The sequence below is a fragment of the Argopecten irradians genome, unplaced genomic scaffold (genome assembly GCF_041381155.1).
Source record: "Argopecten irradians isolate NY unplaced genomic scaffold, Ai_NY scaffold_0680, whole genome shotgun sequence".
Classification (NCBI taxonomy): domain Eukaryota; kingdom Metazoa; phylum Mollusca; class Bivalvia; order Pectinida; family Pectinidae; genus Argopecten; species Argopecten irradians.
The window spans coordinates 7123-15449 of record NW_027188147.1 but is presented as its reverse complement, the minus strand read 5'-3'; the positions used below and the strand labels follow the sequence as shown (position 1 = coordinate 15449).

General features: G+C 30.2%; 1 long non-coding RNA gene across 1 annotated transcript; it reads right to left on the bottom strand.

Annotated features, from left to right (window-relative positions):
* Positions 1-3755: 3755 nt before the first annotated feature.
* On the bottom strand, positions 3756-7859 carry LOC138313445 (uncharacterized). The gene is made up of 4 exons (XR_011207188.1): positions 7098-7859; positions 5511-5621; positions 4626-4736; positions 3756-4098 (listed from the first exon to the last, which is right to left on the bottom strand). It is a non-coding gene; the product is annotated as an uncharacterized lncRNA (long non-coding RNA).
* Between the last annotated feature and the right edge of the window lie 468 nt (positions 7860-8327).

Sequence of the window (8327 nt, the reverse complement as noted above, 5' to 3'; positions counted from 1 at the left end):
AAAAAATGTATTAACATGACCTCTCCATCTGAGTTGATAAACATTGCTGATTGAAAATGCTTTGTTTTTTCATATCTTGCTGGGAATGGGCTGATTTTCGAAACAGTGGGTAAGTAACCATTTTTCTTTTAAACAAATATACTTTAATCAACCAACCAAAAAATACAACTTACGCCAATCTTAATTAATTGATCATTACTAAATCGATCATTAAATAATAGACATAATTGACATTGTTCTTGTGCAAAGTGAAAATATGACTATTTCTGGATTTTGTATTAATTGCATCAAGAAGTATAATATCCCTCCTAATATGGATGTTAGGAAGGATTATATATTTTTTTAACTTAAATTTATCAACAACATTGATGTAATTTAGATATTCTAACCACAAATGGTACTCGCAAAAGTTACCTAAAATAATTTAATATTCCAATAAAATAATTATAATATAAGAAAATGAAAAAGGTAAAATGCCTCTTAATAAGATGATATAAGCAGCAAATTGTATAATGTTGCTTGTAATCCTCTCCCCCCTAGAGTAAAAGTGAAAACTTATACATTGAAATACATTCAATGAAATTTTCATGTATTAAACAGAAAGAAGTTAGTTAGTGGACATTATTGAAACCTGATGAAAGTTGAACTAATCGATTTCGAATGAATCATCTTGTTCTTAACGTCGGTGCCAAAAAAAGACAACTAACTAGTTTAGTAGTCAGTTGCGTCGTTTATCACAAAATGCCAGACGACTAAATATTCAGGCTTGTAAGTTTTGGTTACGATCACCTTATTAATGAAATGCAAGATATAATAACAGGTTATTGATTCATTGATTAAATCTTGTCATATTATCATTCGAAGTATGAAGACATTAAAAAACCTTAAAATGTGTTAATGATACAAAGTATGCAATATACAACATAATAACATAATGGACATCACTCGCATATCGTGGCGGTGAAGGCAAATTGTAATTATATAAGATTAATTCTGAAATTATGCATATTGAATTTATAATTAATATATATCGAATTGATATCTATCACAGTATACATAGATAAATCCAGAGAGTAAGGCATATTGAATGGTATCCGTCGTATTAGGTTGTTTTGGGTAATTTCTGTCAGAAATAACAAACATATCTTGAACAACCAATACAAAGACACCATACGGCAAACTTAATTAATCCGATCATATAATAAATTAGTGATCATAAAATAATAAACATAACCTGACATAGGGCTGTGCAATAAATGAGACTATTTCCTTATTTTGATTGATTAATTAAGAAATATTATTCTCTTTAAAATCGGATCCATTTTTAAAGATCAACATCAAACCATTGATGTAGTATATTGACATTTATAACCAGTAAAAATAGTAAAGGACAAAATCACGCTTTCCATTATTAATTGTGCCAATAAATAATTTTTGAATATGTTGTTAATGATAGAGGTACAAAAGTTCTCTTATAAAATGATTAAACCGGTAAAAATGCTTTAAATAATGTCGCTTGTTAAACCTTCGCCCCTAGATAAATTAAAAAAAAACTTGCCATCTTATACACACTGAATTCATCAAATATTTTCATAATTTAACAAAAGGTATTTGTGCATAATGAAAACACTGAGGAAATGGCACTAATAGATACGTGATTATTTCAACTGTTCGTCCGTCCATTTAAAGACAACTACTAGTTTGGTACATAGGCCGTATTGATGAAAACCTTTTTAGAATGTTCTCGGTAAATTGACTGAAGGTTTAATAATAAATCTTTAATATGACTTAGTTTGTTTATTCAGTTAATCCAACACTGAAAATGCACAACCCTTTTTTTGTAATGGATTTAGTAAAACATGTCCAATATTATGCTGTGGAGCTGAATATGCCTACTTCTTAAGTTTGTATATTCAATCTAGACATATTACTTTTCTAAATAGTAATCGCTGCTAGGTTTGAATGAATCAATAACATAAAAAAATCTATTCATTTTTTTATATTTGTAGTTCAGATACTCGTGCAAAGTAAGACATAATATAAATCTTTCTTTAATGTAGGGAATCTTAGTATGTTATTGTTTTTATTTATCAACATCAAACATTGATGTCATTTTAAGACATTCTAAGACCAGGAAAATGAGTACAAAATTACTATCATTATTAAATATGCCAATATAATAATTATGTTTTATGAAATGATAGAGGTGAAATTTGTGTCCCTTATAAGATAGATTAAACCGCAAATGGATAATTGTCAGCTTGTTTATCTCTCCCCCCAAGATAAATGTGAAGCATATACATTAAATTTATGAAATGTTTTCATTATGAAACAGAAAACGTATGTTAGGTAGGTTTTAATTTAAATCTTTATATGATTGCTTTGTTTTTCATTAATCTAACCCTGAAAATGCACAACTCTTTTTCTGTAATGTATTACGTACAAATGTCAAATAATAATGCTGTGGAGCTGAATAAGTCTACTTCTTAAAGTTTGTATATTCAATCTAGATATATTACTTTTCTAAATAGGAATCATGGTAGGTTTGAATAATCATTAACATCAAAATATATTCATTTTTTTTATATTTTAGTCAGATACTCGTGCAAAGACAAATTAATTTACGTGTTATGTTTGTGTTTGAAAATGTATTAACGCACCATCTGAGTTGATAATCATTGCTGATTGAAAATGCTTTGTTTTTTCATATTTTGCTGGGAACGGCTGATTTCGAAACAGAGGGTAAGTAACATTTTCTTTCCAACAAATATACTTTATCAACAATAAAAATTCAATATTGTGTACTTTTATGTCGATACTACACAGCCAATATTTCCTAACCTGAATTTCAGGTCAAGAAATCTTGACCTGAAATTCACCTGAAATTGACCAGAAATTCTGGTTAATTTCAGGTGAAATTCAGGTCAAGATTTCTTGACCTGAAATTCTGGTCAATTTCTGGTCAATTTCAGGTTAAGATTTCTTGACCTGAATTTCAGGTCAAATTTCAAGAGAAATTCTGGTCAATTTCAGGTGAAGATTTCTTGACCTGAAATTCAGGTCAAATTTCATGCAAAATTCTGGTGAATTTCAGGTGAATTTCAGGTCAAGAAATCTTCACCTGAAATTCAGGTGAAGAAATCTTGACATGAAATTCAGGTCAAGAAATCTTAACCTGAATTTCAGGTCAAGATTTCTTGACCTGAAATTCTGGTCAATATCAGGTCAATTTCTGGTCAAGAAATCTTGACCTAAAATTCAGGTTAAGAAATCTTCACCTGAATTTCAGGTCAATATTTCTTGACCTGAATTTCTGGTCAATTTCAGGTCAATTTTAGGTCAAGAAATCTTGACCTGAAATTCTGGTTAAGATTTCCTTGGGTGACTTTCAGGTCAAATTTTCTTTGGATCATTTACTGGATACTGTTATGGCTTTCATAGATCTACTTTCTATTAAAAATAATTTGTAAAATTGTCTATTAAAATGATTCCTCCAGTATAAAAACGTCTGAAAAATGAAGAGAAGACATTGTAAGTGTTTTTAAAACAGTATTTATTTTGCAGTTAAGAAAAAAAACTGCTACATAAAACTTAAGCACATGTTTTGCTTATCATTTGTAGCAAAGAGCGATAACTCTTTACCAATATCTTGTTTGATGATCATCACTTTGGACAGAGAAATATGCAAATTTTGCATGATATATACACCGGTATGTACAAAAGTTCCTGCTCTGACACATATCAATTGTACTTTAATTACTTATAATTGGTATATACACTGATGAAGTTAACTTTTTACATATATGTACATGCTTTGTACAAAGGATGATGTGGGTTTTGTCAGTGTGATATACAATGTATATGGAGCTTTGTATATGACCAGAGGTGTTGCCTTGTAGCCAATCAAATCCCTTGTTGCCTTGGTCAAGCCTGTTACTTGAGAGTAGCCGGCGCTTGTTGACCTAACCAATAATTCAGACAAACAGAGTATGGACTTCTCCCTCCAATTCAGGGGTTACAGGCACTGACTGGCCCCAGATATCTGCAATCTCATACCAACAGAAGGCATCAGTCCATCCATTTAGGGAGAAAGAAAACCTAAAAAAATAGAAATAAAAAACAAATGCCACAATGAATATGATGTTGACTAAGTAAATATCATGATAGCATGTACACGTATGTATTACTAGATGTTTCTGTGGTTTGCCGGCATGCATAAAATATGAATATTGGTCTTAATTAACCGCAAGTAAAAAAGAAAAAAACATTTTGTTTATTTGTTCGTCAAATTACCAAGTCATGTTATTCATCCCGAAAACCATTTGTATGTCTTTTACCAAGTTAATTAATTATGGACATTTGATCTATTCGAAGGTATTACAACATGTATTTAAAATTCTACATGGTTAGTATAAAACCATTCTCCAACTCCAACTAAAAAGTCCTTATTTCTTACATTAGAAATGTATGTGTTTCAAACAAGGTAAATGTTAACCACATTATTTAAAATTTACAAGCAGGAACTTAATGTCATAAAAGAAATATATTGACTAAGTAAGTTTCATAAATTTCAGAAAGACAACTCGTATTTAAGTATGAAATCATTTCAGATGTGAAAAAAATACCTGATCTTCGTAGCCGAAGAGGCATGGCTAGTTTGCTGATCTTCAATTTTCAAACACTGTCACGTCTGGAGAAAAGTGCTGTTTGTGGCCATGCATTTTAATGTGGTCAGTCTGAAATATTCAACAGTTGTCATTAATAAAGTTTTATAACAAAGAGGCTACAATACTAGTGCCTTTTTGTTATGATCAATGCCTAGACATATAAATTATAATGTTGGAATGTCACTATTAGATCATGTACATGTTTGTGAAAATGGTTACATACTTTTTATACAAGGCAAGTCTTTCACAGACCCATGTGTATCAAAAAGAAAAAAAAAGAAAAATTGTGACTAAATTAAACAATACATCTGTAGAACAAATCATATGCAGCGTAACTCAAGATTGTCTCCCCTTATTAGTAGTTATTACTACAAATAGTTCAGAAGTTAGGGTCCAGCCTGGACAATCAAATCACTGTGAACTTGGCTTTTACTTTTTACCTTTCTCTTAGAACATAGGGTCAATGACCTGAATGTAGTGTATTAAATATCAGCTTTGGGTTACAGAATTGAACTACATATGTATCCTTCAAATTTCATCACCATAAGTCATATATTTAACACTTCAGAAATGCAGGGCTTTGCAGGATATTATTAGATAAGAAGAGGATGAAGAGCCAGTTCTTATACAATATATCTCACTTCATTCAAAGGGAAGATATTATGAAGTATACATGTATATTGTATAATATACCACATGAGTTATAGCAATCTGATTTTAAAGTTAATTATGGAATAAAACTTACAATGAATAAAAACTTTGCTCCCAATACACTTATCAATACAGTGACATTCATATGTACAATATCATACAAACTTTTTTTTCCACATTTTGTTTGCTTACCAAATAAAAAAGTTTGGGTAAGTTCTTCTTGCCCAGTCCTGGAATATTTTCTTGATTAAAATCAATTTTATATCTCCGGTATTTAATTTCAAAGACATCAATCTGTCAAATCTGGAAAATAAATGAAAAATAAACTAATGATGGCAATTTAGCATGTTTGTATCTCTGACATATACATGTATGTACATGTATACATTTTGTGTATATGTAACTATATGTACCTATAGGTTAACTACCCGTATTTACTTGGGGTTATTGAATCAATATTGCAAGTAAGGTTCTTTAAAAGATTTACTTTTCCCTATTACACCATGCTGATAACTGTTCTCTTAAAATAAACTTTTACAGAACTATCGAATCAGTTAAAAGTTCTATAAATGTCCTCATCAAAGACTAGACATACGAAATGTAATTATAAGTATCCACAATTAATTTCAATATTCTATATTTTCATGATAGCAAAATATTAGAAATATATTATTAAATAATCATATAATTATATTTAGCCATTGGTTGCCAGTTATTTACTATAAATAATCTATGTATTTCAAAATTGCATATATTGATAAGATTCACAAAGAAATCATCAATGTTGGATCTGAATTAATATTTAGTTGACACAATATGTACCATAGATAAATTTAAGAACAAATTAAAGAATGTTTACAAAACATAAATGCCATCATTGAATCAGGAATGAGGATTATATTAATTATAACATTATTATTGTATCTAAATTAAAGCATCACTACTCTGGTATTTCTAATTTCTTAGTCTAGTGATTTTTTTTTCATTAAAAAAGCTGTGTCGAAAACATGAAGAGATCCTTTCCTGGTAGGTATATGTACATAATTATGCACTATATTTATTAATTTGTGAAGCTGCAGAATGTATACCAATGTAAACTTCACCATTTACATATATAAACATTATCCATTATGGTGTGGAATTTATACAATTACCACACTGAAGTTGTGATAACACTAACAGCTAGTGTTCATGTTTTATTTGATTTCTAATTTCCTGTTTTATTTGATTTCTTATTTAACCTTTATTCTTTATATAAGCCTATTTAAGCAAGGTTATGGACAATAGAGAATGATGACAGTCTTGAGTCTTATAAATATATAATTAGTTCTACATGTACAATTATTATATGTAGATTTCTACATGTACTATGTAGTCTACATGTAGGGTACAATTAATGTACATGTATACTTCTTCATGCCAATCATGATTATAAATGTAATTTGAAGGATTCATTACAGTATGGGTTGTGACAATCTAATTCACTGAATATGGATATGCATACACTCCATACAGGACCTGATGATACACAAACTACTAGACTCTACATAGAGTAGACCTACAAACAGTAGGCCTATCGGACATAATGTATACACCTTTATTTATTGGGTCAGATGGACTGGGCTTTCTTACAGATTTATTTTGGCTTTAATTTTAGGTACTTTGTAAATATACGGAGTCATAAAAAGACACACTAAAACTACTGTCTTAATCAGAACCTCTCCGCTTCCGGGCGGCATAGGATTTATTTTTCATCAGATGTTGGCTTCTCAAACTTACTTTGTGATTGTCGTATTTTGTTCCGATAACATAGTTAAGCTGCTTGTAATATCGCTGACAGTTAGGCATCCTAGTCGTAGTGTACCGGCAAACATCATATATCGTAATGTATTACACCACATTCACTAATATTGACGATATAATCAAAATATTGTGACAATATCATAGGCCACCGTCTTGATCTGTTGTCACAGACTCCATCCAATCTGGGTCGATGAGATGCTTGACTCCGCCGATCCGTAAATGATAAACATATCGATGATCTAGATTTGAACTAGAGCGCCATCTATATCGAGCAGACGTAAACAACAGCACGTGCGCGTTTTGACTACAGAGGCCGGGATATCGATGTTGACAATCTTCCGTAGAAAATGAGTAGAGGCGAAAGAAGTTGTTTCAGGTAATCCGTCGATATGAATATGAAATTTAGACGAGTTTTTTCTCTCTCATAAAACAAACGAGGTTGTTGTTTTGTTGATCAGACAATATTTGTGAAAAGTTTCATTGGGGTCCTGACCCGGCCCTTGGGATATTTTTTCCTTGCGGTTATTTTATTAGATTTCCCTAGGAATATGATTCGTTAAGCCCATAACTGCAATAATTGCCAATTAAAAAAATTAATACAATTATGACAGTAAATTGAAATTTTGTCAAAATACAGAAAAAATATGACTATGAAGTAGCCTAGCCAGTACACGTAAATCACAGGAGCTTGACGTTTTGTCAATTGTACATGTACGGTATGTAAATATACAATATACATATATAAACTACTCCTATTGATTTTCAGTACCATATTTAAAAGTGGTTTTAAGAATAGGGGTACCTGTACAAGAAAAAGAATAAAAAAAAAAAGATCAGTCAGAAGGTGATATCTTTTAGCTAAAACAGTAGCTAATTTGTTGCAGCTAATGACAAGTAATGTACAATGTAGAACTACATTTGTACTTTATGCTAGGCCTATTAAAATTAAAGTCAAGATGCGATTAATTTTACAAGTTCTTAAAAAAAACCAAGTTACAAAGTGCATTGTCTATATAGAATAATTATCATTGTATGTAAAACATCACGCCTTTCATAAAACATTCTAGTGTCATAATTACACAGATTTATTGTTAATTTATTCTGATTTGTTGGTTTTCTTATTATTATGTTAATTACATGTTGAGTAAAATATTGTAACAGGCAACTACATTTGTACATGTAGGCTTATGCTGTATATAATAAATT